The sequence below is a fragment of the Muscardinus avellanarius genome (genome assembly GCF_963383645.1).
Source record: "Muscardinus avellanarius genome assembly, chromosome: 13".
In the NCBI taxonomy this organism is placed as follows: domain Eukaryota; kingdom Metazoa; phylum Chordata; class Mammalia; order Rodentia; family Gliridae; genus Muscardinus; species Muscardinus avellanarius.
In genome coordinates, this window is record NC_137799.1 from 47,763,545 (window position 1) to 47,778,329 (window position 14,785).

The 14,785-nt window shown below is 39.2% G+C and overlaps 1 pseudogene across 1 annotated transcript in view; it reads right to left on the reverse strand.

The window, feature by feature from the left end:
• The window catches only part of LOC308272184, a 77,025-nt pseudogene extending 70,186 nt beyond the window's left edge, over positions 1-6,839 (reverse strand). The window contains exon 1 of the transcript in view: positions 6,183-6,839. The product of the transcript in view is annotated as an uncharacterized misc_RNA (transcript). The remainder of the gene's footprint in view (positions 1-6,182) is intronic.
• Positions 6,840-14,785: the final 7,946 nt, after the last annotated feature.

The window sequence follows — 14,785 nt, forward strand, 5'->3', positions numbered from 1 at the left end:
TTCTACCTCTGAGCTACACCCCCAGCCCTGTTTTATTTTTATTTTGAAATAGGATGTCTTTCAGTAGGTTGATGAAAGTCTCACGATTTGCCGAGACTGGCTTTGAATCTGCATCCTACTATCTCAGCCTCCCAAGTACTGGGATAGTAGGTGTGTGCCACCACATCCAGCTTATAATTATTAATATGTAATAGGAACTTTTCTAATTCTTACAGCAATTCTTCCAGGTAAACATAATTCCACTTATTTACAGATGAGAAAACTGAGGATTAAGAAGAGAAACTTTTAAAATTTTATTTATATGTGGAACATATTGAAAATAGTATACATTTAGACTGTGCTTGGTGCCCTCTCTCCCTGCCCCCGGTTCCCCTTCCCCAACTCCCAACAATGAGTGTCCAGGTTAACCATGCTATATTCATATATTTACACATATTCGGATGTAGCTCCTCCATTAATCAACCTCAGCCTTCTTCCTCTCCTATCCTTCCATTCTGGCTTTGCTGAGATTTCCCCTCCATTATCTGGAGTCCCTCTGGTATCCTCAGTGCTTCCTAGTTTGGGCATATTAATAGAAAACATACTTAGTGCAAACTAGTTCAGCTGCTATGGAGATCAGTGTGGAGATTCCTTAGAAAACTGGGAATAGATCCACCATTTGATCTGGCTATACCACTCCTGAGTATTTTTCCAAAGGGGTTGAAATCAGAGAAGTACAGTAACATATGCATACCTATGTTCATGGCAGCACAATTCATAATAGCCAAAATACGGAGCCAATCTAGGTCTCCATCAACAGATGAATGAATTGCAAAATTATGGGAAATACACACAATGGAATTCTATTCAGCTATAAAGAAGAACAAAATCATGCCATTCGCAAGAAAATGGAAAGATATGGAGAACATTATGTTAAGTGAGATCAGCCAAGAACAGAAAGAGAAGGGACAGAATTTAAATTGAGCCCATGGTCTTTTCATGATACCACATGGCTCCCCTGACTTGATTCTTATTCTTCTCATCTTACTGTTTGAATGAATTGGCTGTCCTGTTACTTTACAGCAGGAGCTGACACACTCAACCCCTTAATGGATTCCTTGTCTTTGCAAATTAAGGAAATCTTTACTCAATTATTTGAACAGTCTCCAGATACCAATGAGATCTTGGCAGATTGACACTTAAGTTTGATGGTGTGGAGATGAGACTCAAGAAGATGGAGACTGCCCTTACTTACTGCTGACCTGGGTGTAGCTCTTTTTTTTTTTTTTTTTTTTTTTGGTGGTACTGGGGTTCCTGGAAGCCCTTCTACCTCCGGGCTACACTCCCATACCTCTTTTTACATTTTTATTTGGAAACAGGGTCTCCTAAGCCAGAGCGCTCGGCTGGCTTCGAACCTGCGCGATCCTCCTGTCTCTGCCTCCCAAGCACGGGGATTACAAGCGTGCACCACCACGCCCGGCAGGGTGTAGCTCTTTGTACAGCCAAATTCTTTCCTTTTTCTCAGTAATAGTGTATCTCATGGTCATGTTCTTTCAAATTGAACCAGGACATATTCAACAATAGCAAGGCAGCTTAAGATGATCTGATTCCCTCTTGGTTCATCCATGTACATTGGTTCCTGGATCCCATCCTGCCCTTAGCAGAAGCTTTCTAAGAAGTCCTTGTTTGGGATTCTATGGATTCTTTATCATTGCAAGCTGGCAACTGGTCCTTCCCTTGTCTTGTGTGACAGACTTTTTAGTGGACATAATGCCTTCTATCCTGGTATGCATTCTACTTTGCTGCTCCTATCGATGAGAGGACTATCCCTCTACACCATGGAACCTGAGCTGACTTTGTCACTCGCTTTGACCAGTATAGTGTAGTGGGAGGGTATTGTGTAAGTTCCAGAGTGTAGGCTCCAAGGTACCTTGTAGCTTCACCTTTTATCTTCTTGAACCACTGCCCCAAGACCACTATATAAGAAAGTCTGCTGGAGGATTAGTCACCAGAGATGGTCCAAGACACTCTTGTCCACAACAATACCAACTTCTACAGGTGTGATTGAGGTTATCTTAGACCTTTCTAGCTGACCCTCCAGTAACATGCATTGCACGAGGGATCATAGGAAAAAACCAGCAGATGAACTGTCCAGCCAGCTCGCAAAATTGCAAAAATACTAAGCCATCAGTGTTGCGGTGGTTGTTATATGGCAAAGGCTAATTGATACACTGTGTTCTCCATTTCCAGTAATTTTGGGAGATTAAGTTTCTTTAGATGAAAATGAATAGTTTGGACTGGATCTTATGCTAGGATGTTTCCGTTGGGAACCCAGGAGCTATTTATAGAATATAATAGAAAATTAAGAAAAGGAAGAAAAATCTTTGATCAAAGTCTTCAAGAATATCATTTAAATCTAGAAAGGTAGGTTAGAATGTGATTGAAAAAAAGCTTGTATGCAAAGATGATGAATAATCATTTTAGCTGCTAACCTATGAAAAGACTGTAATGAAAAGTGGAAATGAGAAAATGAGCTCTCATGGATGTTGGAAAAAGAGCTTGATGGTGCTGATGAGATCTGAGGGAGGAATCCAGATGTTTTTGGAGGATACAGTTTTCTTGGTCTCCTTTATGGATTAGGATAGAACTTACACTGTATCCTGGTGAACTTTGGGATATGTAGATATGTAGAGGTAAAAAAAAATAAAAAAACAAATAAAAAAACCCCAAACAAAACAGAGAACACGCACCAAATTCTCCAAAGTGAAGTTTTGCCACAAAGTCAGTAAAACCAGCTATTTCATCCCATGAGTATGCTAGCCACCATCTAGACACTATCTGGATATAATGAGGAAGCACTGTGGTGAGGATCTTATAACTACATTATTATTCTGTATGGTGTCTGGACTTTGATGTGATTATGATTTTTTACTTTTTAACAGAGCCATGGAAATAAATGCCCATAGTGTATAAGAGAAAATCCAAGCTATGTGGGCAAGTAAACATCAGCTATGAATAAAACTTACATTAATTTTTAAGAGTGGTACAATATTAACCACTTTGTGATAGAGAAGCCTTAAAAATTTCAAAGACTAGATACTGGAGCCTTCTGAGAAGGAACTTGGACTTCTCTTGCAGTTTCCCACTCTATATTTTCTTGTCTATTCTCTCTTACAGGTCAGATTTCATGACACTGATGAGGCCATGTGCATTGGGTCCAGTAAGTTACTCTACATTATAAGATCACTTCATAGGTTGCACTCTTTTCTGCTGACATCTTTCATGTGACCTCTAGAAAATATGGCTAGGACATCTCTTGCTAGCAGAAGCTAAGGCCACTCAATATTTACTCCTCCCCCTTCCACCTATACTATGCCTGGTAACACTGATCTCTTCAATTGTTTAAAACACCAAATAAAAAGCTAGTGAAGTTCAATTTTAGTGACTTGCTTTAGGCTCCTGTATCCAAGCCAAAGGGTTCCTGCTTAGTTTACCAATGAGTTTTATTTTTTTTTATTATTTTTATTTTTATTTTTATTTTTAATTTTTGGTGGTACTGGGGTTCCCGGAAGCTCTTCTACCTCTGAGCCACACTCCCAGACCTACTATATATATATATATATATATATATATATATATATATATATATATATATATTATATATATATATATATATATATATTATATATATATATATATATATATATTTGGAAACAGGGTCTCTCTCTTAAGTCAGCAAGGCTGGCTTCGAACCAGCGCGATCCTCCTGTCTTCACCTCCCAACCGTGGGGATTACAAGTGTGCGCCACCACGCCTGGCTTTACCAATGAGTTTTATAATGGGGACTGGGACCTATGCCCAATGTGTAAAGGAGTATGATTTTGCTGTTCTTTGTCATTGATCCTTGAATACCTATAACCTCAGAACATATCAGACAGGGGATACAAATAGGTATTCTTGGTTTCTTGACTAAACATCATCTAGTGGTACCCATTTATCACTTATGTCTGCTGCATATCAACTGCAATAAAATATTTGCAATTTCCACAATTGCTGAATGGATTGAAACCTTTATGCATGAGAAACCTTAGTGATGAAGCTTTAACCAAAGAATTAAATAATCCTAACACACAGCTATGCCATTTTTATTTTACTTTATTTATTTATTGCAACTTAAATAAAGTTTATTTATTTATTTATTTATTTATTTATTTATTTATTTAGTGGTACTGGGGATGAAACCCAGGGGCATTTTACCTCTGAGCTACACCCCTAGCCCTATTTTTTATTCTTTATTTTTGCAACAGGGTCTCACTAGTTGCAAAGGGCCTCACTAAGTAGCTGAGGCTGTCCGCAAACCACGATCCTCCTTTCTCAGCCTCACAAACCAGAAATTCTGGGATTAAAAGTGTGCATCACCATGCCTGGAAAAGTTTATTTATTTTTTAAAAAGCTGGTATTCCCCAGCACCACACACAAAAAGCTGGTTATTTTTGCAATGCCATGGTTACAGGACTTCATGTAAAGGTAACAAAAAGAGGTGTCTCCTTTTTCTTAACCATGATTTTTTTCAACCTTCTACACAAAGGAAAAAGTTTTTGTTAATGTCAGAGTTAATAATATAAAACAAAGGCCAGCAAACTTCCTCCAAAGAGCTAGGTAGGTAATATTTTAGGTTTTATAGGTCATATCTATGGTCTTTATCATGTATTTTTTCTTATGATCTTTTAAAAACATAAAAGCCATTCTTAATTTGAACCATACCAAAATGATGACAACAACAACAACAACAACAACAAACAACAACAAAATGGCCAATTTTGGCCTGTGGTTGGTTGCTTGCTGATCCCTGCTTAGTATAAAATATCTACTTTTTGTCTTATCAATAAGAGAAATTGCTCTCTTAGGATTCTTAAGTTTGAAAATGCCTGAAACATGTAGAGAAAGGCTTGTTTATAACTGGCCATGGCTTGTGACAAGTAGAAATGAAGAGTTCCCGCTCACTGTTGATTCTCCCAGTTTCACCATTCACTCATTCAATAAACTTGTTAAGCACCTACTATGTGCACTCTTAAGTATCCGTGTTAATAAGATCTCCAGTGTTTCTTCCTTATTACCAGGTCTTAATACTCATGTTTTATGGGAAATCCGGATTAAAATCTCTACCAGCCCTCAAGAGAATTCATGATTATATAAAAAAAATGAACCTAGCTAACAATGAGAGCTTACACTCAATGTTGACACACTGTTCATTTTTTCTTTCCTCCTCCTCCTCCTCCTCCTCCTCCCCCCCCCCCTCCTCCTTCTTCCTTCTTTCTTCTTTTTTTGGTGTGGTACTGGAAATTAAACCCAGATGCACTCTACCACTGAATTACACCTTTTGAGACAGGGTCTCACTAAGTTGCCTAGACTTGCCTAGAACTTGTGATCTTCCTGTCTCAGCCTCCCAAGTACTGGAATTATAGGCATGTGCGACTGTACCTATCTCTGACACATCCTTCTTAATGTGAGCCTAGATGAGGAAAAATATGTTAACTATCTCTAAAAACTTTCTCTTATAGGCTGAAGCTTTAAAAAGAATTCCCAGATCGTGAATGCACCCCAAATAAAATCTTCCCATTTTCTTAGTTGCCTGCCATGTAACATAAAATTTAGATCCAGGCAGCATTCTTCATTAGCTTTCTATTTCAGCCATAAAACAACACTACATTTAGGGGTAAATATTGCTTCTCAGGCAATTTTCACTCCCACTTTTCATTTTAGAGGAGCAGTCATATTTCTGTTCCTTCAGGATGAAAACTATAACTGTTAGCTTTCTGAATCCTGCTATTTATCAAGAGAAAGGAAGACCTTTTTTTTTCTTAAGAAAAAAAAGATCTTTTTTTCTTAAGAAAAAAAAAGGAGCCAAAAGGAGCACAGAACCTCAGTATTAAAAGAGAGAGATGCCCCCCCCCCATTGTAGCTCTTTGGTACACATATCAACTATTATAATCTGATCACCCACACCACCAATATATGGTGCATTTTGTTATAAAAAGTGATTATTATTTTCCTTTTGACCATGTAAACAAAAGAGGAAACACCTTGGGAAATCACTCCGCAATACTTTCTCATTTCTCTTAAATACACGTATCACAACCGGTTCTCCCTGTGACCAAGTTTACTTGGGAGCAGGGGTAGAGGGGAAAGGCCAGGGTTATCACCTTCGTTCCCCTCCTTGTGTTCCTTTCTCTTCCTATTCCTTGCGTTCCCTCTAGGCTGGTTTTTCCGGCTCCCTCTGCATCTTGTCCTGGTCTTTCTTCCTCTGGAACTCATCCTGCAGTGAGTCTCACTCCAACTTTGGAGCACTGAGGACATCTTCCACGTTGACGTTTCAGAACAGAGATTTGCGAGGACCTAGGTTCACTGTGGTGGTGCCTGAATCATCCTTCTCATCTGCTTCATCCTCTTCATCTGTAACATCTGCATACTGAGCGAGCAGGGCGGCTTTTCTCGGCTTCTCTTCTGACACATCCTGGGCTTCACAACAGTCTGTGCTTGCTTCTTGATGAGGGTGACAATGACCTGGATCTTGTTCTCTTTTTCACTTGACAATATTCTGAGTTTCTGACCACTGTTCCACAATATCCTTGAAGATATTAAGAAGGGAATCTGCTTCCAGGAAAGCAGAAAGGATGCCCTGCAGAGTGACCAGCTTCTCTTCTTCTTCTTCATCCTGCAGGACACCAAGGATTTAGTGCTGTAACGACTCGTTCCACTCCCAGAGCATCCAACCATAGGTCCAGCCAGGATCCAGACGCTCCACCCACTCTGTCACTTTTGCTGGAGGCTGCCGTGGCCACTTCACATGGCACCATCATCTTAGGTCTTATTTTATGTTTTGAGGTACTGGGGTAGAACCCAGGGGCCTTCTACCTCCATGCTACACTTCCAGAACTATTTTATATTTTATTTGGAAACAGGGTCTCATTAAGTTTCTGAGAGCCTCACTGAGCTACTGAGGCTGGCTTTGAACCTGCACAATCCTCCTGTCTCAGCTTCCAAGTACTGGGATTACAAGCATGAGTTGACTTTGAACCTATAATCTTGTCTAAACCTCCCAAGTACTAGGATTACATGTGTGTACCATCATGCCCAGCTGGTTTACTTTCAATTTTGCCATTCAGGATGCTTTTTGATACAAATAATTGAAAATCCCAACTCAGCTGATTTAAACAAGGGCCATTTATTATTATTTTTTTGGTACTGGGGATTATGGAACCCAGGGGCATTCCACCTCTGAGCTACACCCCCATTCCCCTTTTTATTATTTATTTTGAAACAGTGTCTCACTGAGTTGCAAAGGGCCTCACTAAGTACTAGCTGAGACTGGCCCAAAACGTGATCCTCCTATCTCAGCCTCCCAAATGCTGGGTTTACAACCCTGTGCCACCACGCCTGGCTAACAAGGGCCATTTATTATCTCATAAGAAAGGACTATTATGAATACCAGAGGGACTCCATATAATGGAGGGGAAACCTCAGCAAAGCTGAAATGGAAGAATAGGAGAGGAAGAAGGGTGAGGTTGATTAAGGGAGGAGCTACATCTGAATATGTGTAAAAGTATGAATATAGCATGGTTAACCTGGACACTCATTGTTTGGAGGGGGAAGGGGAAGTGGGGGGTGGGAGAAGGCACCAAGCACAATCTGAATGTATGCTATTTTCAATATGATCCACATAACAAAAAAAGTTTAGAATTAGGCAAGTTCCAAGGTTTTCTAATTCAACTCAATAACATCACTGTAATGGTTTGAATTTAGAATGTCCCCCTAGCCTGCATGGAAACAAGGTAGTACTCAGAGCTTGGTTGCTAAGGGGAGTCCTTGGGGCTATGGTCTTCAGGATTATATATCCTTCCTTCCCCTGCTTGTTCTCTGCTTCCAGCCTCCATGATGTGAGAGCAAAGCCCTGTGCCCTCCCTCTGTACGTTTCCTGTTGCCATACCCTGAGCTCTACAAGGACTGAACCTCTAAATTCCCCAAAACTGTAAGCAAATAAATCTATCCTTCTCTCAGATGTGTGGTCAGTTGTTGTGGATCAGCAGTGAGAATGCTGACCGAGACAATCACCAAGGACCCACATTCTTTGTTTTTCCTTTTCTGCCACTCACAGTGTGTTGACTTTTGTTGTCACTTTTGTTTTTTATTAATAAATGCCAGTTTCTGCAGCAGCTCCAAGTGAAGACTAGAATTTAAAACCAGAAGGAAAGGAAGCCCTTCCTTGTGGTTATTTAAAAGAACAGGGAAAACTTTTCCAGTAGCCTTCTTGCAGATCTTGTCTCCAGCCTCCTTTCCAGGATTGAATTGCAGGCTCTTTAGTAAACCACTTACTTGTAAGGCGTTTGCAAAATAAGAATTAAAAGTAACATGAATTCTGCCAAAGTATAAAACAACAAAATCTGCCTCCAAATCCACGTTTCTGGAATGTTTGTATCAGTCATTTGTTTAAATTTGGCAGGATTGATTAACTCTAGCACAGGCATTCAGCAATTCTTTATTCTTTCTCTAACTTGGAAGGATCCTGTATTAGCTTGCTATTGTTCCTGTACCAAATTACCACAAAATAGGAGCTTAAGACAACACAACAAATATTTATTATCTTATAGTTACGGAGGTCAGAAGGCTGAGATGAATCTCACTGGGCTAAACTTGGAGTGTCAGCTAGGCTATGTTCTTCCCAGAAGTTCTTGAGAAATATTGGTTTCCTTGTCTTAGTGATTATTCTAGAGGCTGTATTCCTCAAGACTTGCAACATGGGACAGAGTCTTTCTCATGCAGCATCTCTCTGGTTCTCCCTCTTGTGCCTCCTTCTGCCACTGTGGACTCTGTAATTACATTGAGTCCCCTTGGATGATAGCAGACAATCTCCTATTGCAAGGTCAGCACTTTAGCAAACTTAATTTCACCTGCTTCTTTCAAGTTTCCCTAGCAATGAAAACTAATGTATCTCCAGGTCCTGGGGATTAGTACAGAGACATGGTTGGGGGCTGCTATTTTTGTTTCTCTGGGTCCATTTTGAACCCTCAGTCACCAAAGGCCATGCCCACGGAATGAACACAGGCTCCGGATTGGAATGGAATCTCAGCCTCTATTATGTCTTTTGTACTTATATAGTATGACTCTGTGCACTTGGACAACTTACATCACTTCTCTGAGATTTAGTTTCCTCATATGTAAGATGAAATTAATACTTATCATTAAGGGGTGTTGTAAGTATTTAGCAAGGCCACATATGGAGAATGCCTAGCACAGTGCCTAGCTAAGAATATACCTTTAGATAAGCTGTCAACTCTGAAAGTATATGAAGCTTACAGAATCTTTGCTTCTATGACTAGATGCTTGGATTCCAGTGCCAGCCTTCTTCTCTGTGTGATCATTGACTGGTTATTAAGTTTTCCTGAGATTAAGTTTTTTTAACTTGAAAAGGGGAATGTTAAGAATATCTTTATAGTGTTTGGCAAATAACTGTTCATACTTTTATCTAGCATCTTTCACAAAAGTAATTGAAATTAAAGATTGAACAGAACATTATATTCAGTGTTTAGGAAATTTTAGGTATCATCCGTCAGATAGAGCAGGTATTTTGAGGAGATAACACATTTTGGCTTTGTTTCTGAATTGCAACATGTTTGAAGCCCAAAACAAACAAAACAACAACAAAATAAAACAAAAACCCAGATAAGAGAGGAAACAGAAAACAAAAGGTTAAAATGAGTTATGTAGATTTCTTGTGTATTTTTCTATATTAACTTTATCCTCACAAATGTATCAAGTGGGTAAAATATTGAACGTGTTAAGTTACTGAGATTTCACATTGATGGCCCTCTGTTGATGCTTCTTTATGTGATAAAAGCACATTAGTGTGATCTCAGCAGTGGACATTTTCTCAGGGAAATTTTCTTTTAAGCTACAATTGCTGCGTAAGAGGAGAAATTTAATTCACCCATGCTATTGGCTAGGTTTCCTTTCTTTTCCTTTCTTTTTTTTTTTTCCCTTGAACAGAACTGGGAGGCAAAAGTGTGAGTAGGAAAAGGGACACCAGGGCTGTACTGACTGAATTCCCAAGTCTGTAGAATCAGAAGGGATTCTTGCCATTCAGTTATGCCTGGCTGAAGACAGAGCATTTTCTTCTATGATGTATATGTCACTTTTCATTAATTCTGAGAGGCCTGTTCCTTTAGAAACCAGGGTAAACAGAGTAGTGTATTGGATTAAATCTCTACCGTGAATAAATTTATTTTCTAGCAAGTGTAAAAAATGAGCAAGGCCAAAACCCCCCAGAGCAGAAAATGTCACAGTGATTGCTAATACATTACTGCACAGAGAAAGGCCTAATAAAACCCCTATTAGGATGTCATACCTGCTTACGACTGAATTCTCCAGAAAGTTTATTTGATACGTCTAAGCCAATTATCAAAGTCTTAGTGATAAGAAGCAGCTCGCTGGGCCTAAATGTGTCAGAATAGAATGACTAAATTGTGGGAATTCATGGACCTCTGCTTTGAATAATTAACTTGGCTCTTTATAGAATGCATACACTTTGGAAACTAATTTTCTTTTTGCACAAAGCATTTTGCCCTTGTGCTGCCTTTGAAAAGTAAACTGTTTAGCTGTAAGGTTATTCCCTTTTTCATTTTATTGGCTTGCGCTTCCTTGCGCATCTTTTTGCTTGACTCTTCCCCTTGTTCTTTGTCTTGATGGCATCCTTTTAACTAAGCGGAGGTAGGCCTCAGTTGGATATATAATGTGCAGTGATGAAATTTCCTCTAAATGGAGTTTAATCATTTTCTCTGCAATGATATTATAATGCTGTGTCTTATTTTTGCATGTTATTATGACTACAACACCAACTTTATTTTAAAAGGGTTTGAAGATATCCCCCCCCCACCCCCCCGGGAAAGAAGCAGAAGTGTTAGTTGTATAAATAGTTCCATAGATGAAAGCCAGAATTAATCTTAATTGGCTTATAATTTCAAAGCCAATGATTTGGACCAGACCAGGCAGCTGGTTTATGTAAACAGTCAGGCAAATTGGGTAGTTTTCTCTCCCCTGTAGGGTTTTCCCACCTTGTGGATGAAAGAGAGCCCTTGCTTTGTAATGGGTAGACTAGTGTTTCTCAGTGTGTGAGTTGAGATATGTCAGTACATGGGTTGCTGTGTGGACAGACTGCATGTTCTCTTTCTAGCTCCAGGGAGATGGCATAATTTGACTTCACTGGTGTTGGGCACTGACACCATCCCTTTGAGATTTTACTTCCCTGATGATGTTATGCTTGGTGCCTTTGGAGACCTATCGGTCTGCTACTCAGAGGAATGAATGATGGAGAGGAGCATACATAGGAGCTATCAGGTTGATAGGTGTTTGGGCTTGTTACATGATCAAGGACTTGACCTTTCTTTTTTCTGTGCCTTTCTTAGCTCACTGCAATTAATATCACATGTCTGCACATCTGGCACAAGGGTCATGAAAAGTAATGAGAACTTAAAATTTACTGATAGTGTAATCTAGAGTCTCAAGTTGCATTTATGGGTGACTTATTTTTATGCAATAGAAAAGATCCCTTCTACCTCTGATTCTTCTAAGAAACCTGTTTAAGATTACCCTTTTCCCAGACTGATGAGTTACTCTGCATCCTACCCTGCATTCTGTCTGTATAGAAAGCTTCTGATAAAATCTTACAGTGAGAATTAAACTTTGGCTTAAAATAAATGGCAAAATCAAAGGTTCTGTACATGGCTGCATTTCTTTCGCATTTATACAAATAATCAATAAAACCTATGCAAATGGCTTAGCCCAATAGAGTTTGCAATGAAGTGAATCACTGAAGTCTGTGGTGATAGATTCTCAGTGCTTATAACTTTTACCTAAATGGAAGGGTATACAAGTGCCTGTAAAAAACAGATCTCTATCCATCCCTTCCTCTTTTAAGTCTACTTCAAAATATGCCATAAAACTATGAAAGACTCTTTCAGAAGTTACTGTAACTCTGGTTTTCTTCCTTTCATCCGCACCCCTTCCTGTGGCCAGTGGGTTATTAAATATACACCATAACAAACAAACAACAAACAAAGCAAATAAATAGCAAAAGCCAAGGTCTCTGTGTTCTTTTTCTTTTTTTGGTGGTAGTGGTATTGGGAATTGAACCTAAGGGTTCTGAGCTATACTCCATCCCTTTTTATTTTGAAACAGGGTTTTATTAAGTTGTTGAGGACCTCGTTAATTTGCTAAGATTGTGAAACTTGCTATGGCATACGCCTGTAATCCTAGTATTTAAGAGGCTGAAGCAGGAGGATTGCCAGTTTGAGGACAACCTTAGCAAGTAGTGAGACTCTCATCAACCTGAGACCCTGTTTCAAAATTAAAATAAAAGAGGGCTGGAAGTGTAGCTAAGAGGTAGAATGTTCCTGGGTACAATCCCTACTAACACACACACACACACACACACACACACACACACACACACATTACTAAAGCTGGCCTCAAACCTACAATTTTCCTCTCTCAGCCTCCCAAATACTGGAATTACAAGTGTGCACCACCATGGCTGGCTCAGCCTCTGGGTTCTTAACCATTGATAACTATATTGTATATTGACTGGTATGATCCTCTAGGGTGATTCTCAGTCAGAATAAAAATAAAGCAAATGCTTGAGAATAAAATTATTCCTTGTTTAAAAATATACTTTGGGGAGGAGGTTGGTGATGATCATAAAAAGCAAATAAATGATAAGATGTCACAACTCCAAAAATGAGAATCACTGCTCTGAGAACTCATGTTCTAAAGAAAGCATCCCACATCTGTACAAGTGTCTCTTATACATATGCTAATCAGTTACTCTGATAATTTTAGCTTCTGGTTTGTTTTCTTCCTGTCACTATTTTATGTTCATATTTGCTAGACTTCATATGCACATCCGGGGAACACGACTGTTTATCATTGAAGTTTGGGGGAAGATGATGGGGCTATGTAATGGTCTTTAACACTGAGATAATTTTCTCCATGAGGCAGTATTTGGTGAGCACTTTTGAAACCTGAGAGTTTTGGGGAAGGAGAAGAAGTCAGGGAGTACAGTATAGATTTATGTCTTCAGTTATATTAAATATTATATATTTCTGGTCATATTGACCTACTAATTTCTTTGTCTTTTTTCAAAATGGATTGTATTGAAATGACATACTTTTTCTAAGAACCATTTCTTTATGCTTTCTTTAACTGTGGCCTCTAACAGCATCTCTCAGGGGCTGGTCAAGACCCTACATCAAAAATGGAGACATAATTCTCAACTAAGCCCTTTTGCCAATACCACCATCAGAATGGCACTCAGGCACACATATCCCCTGCAGAGCCCTGCCTTTTGCTCAACACGGGCTGAGTGGGTTTTGTCTGCCATCTCTTCTTCTCAGGCCTTGCCTTCCCAGGTAAGCCAAACCTACCTTCCTGGGTTTCATCTTTAGCTTTATAGCTTCCTTAGATTCTCAGCATCGTTTTTAATTCATCTTTCTGATTTGATCTCACCATCTTTCTCAGTTCTTTCCTTCTTTCTGATTTGGACCCTACCCACTTTATTATTTTATATCCATTCCCAACTTCCTTAGCTGAACTCTCCACCTGTCCCAGTCCCCTGGTCCTAACTCCATTGATTGAAATCAGAGGGGAAGGGTGCCCCTCGATGCAGGCCATGTGGATCTCCCAGGTCACTAAGCAGGCTGGAAAAAGGGTGGACAAAAAACCCCCAGAGATGCCTTGCATATTGAATAAGGCACAGAAGCTTTTTTTTTTTTTTTGACTCTTCGTCCATTCTTGCTTTCATGTACAGAATTCTAAGTACATTTTCCTATTTTCTTTAGTTAATGTTTCTCAAAAGACCAGAGTTCTCTGAGTATGTAATAAATGTTGATTATTATCTGAAGACATTCAGATACCTAGGCCTCGACTCTCTGAAAAGGAAAGTTTTATGCCTCCCCATCTATACGCAATGACTTCCCTTCCTGAGGGTCACTGCTACAGCATCTGCCTAAAGTAGCTGTCTCAGTGAAAAATCACTTTAGGGCAGGTTGCTGCTGCTGTATAAGACCCTCCTAGGGTTTGATAAAGTGGAATTTACTTGGAGGAAGAGAGTGTTCTCAGTAATCCTGGGAGAGGAAGGGTTATCGCTTCTGTGCTCTGTACCTCTCCTGCCTGGGAAATGCTGACTGGAATTCTTTTTATTCTTTTGGTTTCAAGACTTTTCAAATAACTTTAGACAAAGAAGCTTGGCGTGTTTGCCTCTCAACATTCATAAAAGTTCACCTCTGCCTTTTTACATTTAATTTTGTTTTGTAATTCTGTCTTAATGAACATTCATTTCTATTAATTTGAGCAATAATTTATGAATATATCATTGAGTCATAGTTTTCTGTGAAGTGGTTTGTGTAATTGAGTCTATGATACATGTTTTGTTTGTTTTTGTCTGTTTTATTTTCTACAAGCCAAACATTAAGATTATAGGGAAATTCAAAAGGCTAATAAGGCTAATGGCACATTTGTTTCCACAGATACTACGTCCTAAACTAACCAAATCTCACTTCATTGATTCCGGTTTTTTAGTAGTTCTGGGTGTTTGGAATATCGATGAACTCCTTATCTTTGGAAATGATTGGTCCTAGCAATTTTGATTTTGTATTTTGAGTGATGTTCTTCTTCTGTAGTACTAAGGATTGACCCCAGGGGAATTTTACTTCTGAGCGATACCCCAGCCCTATCTTACTTTTTACTTGAAACAAGG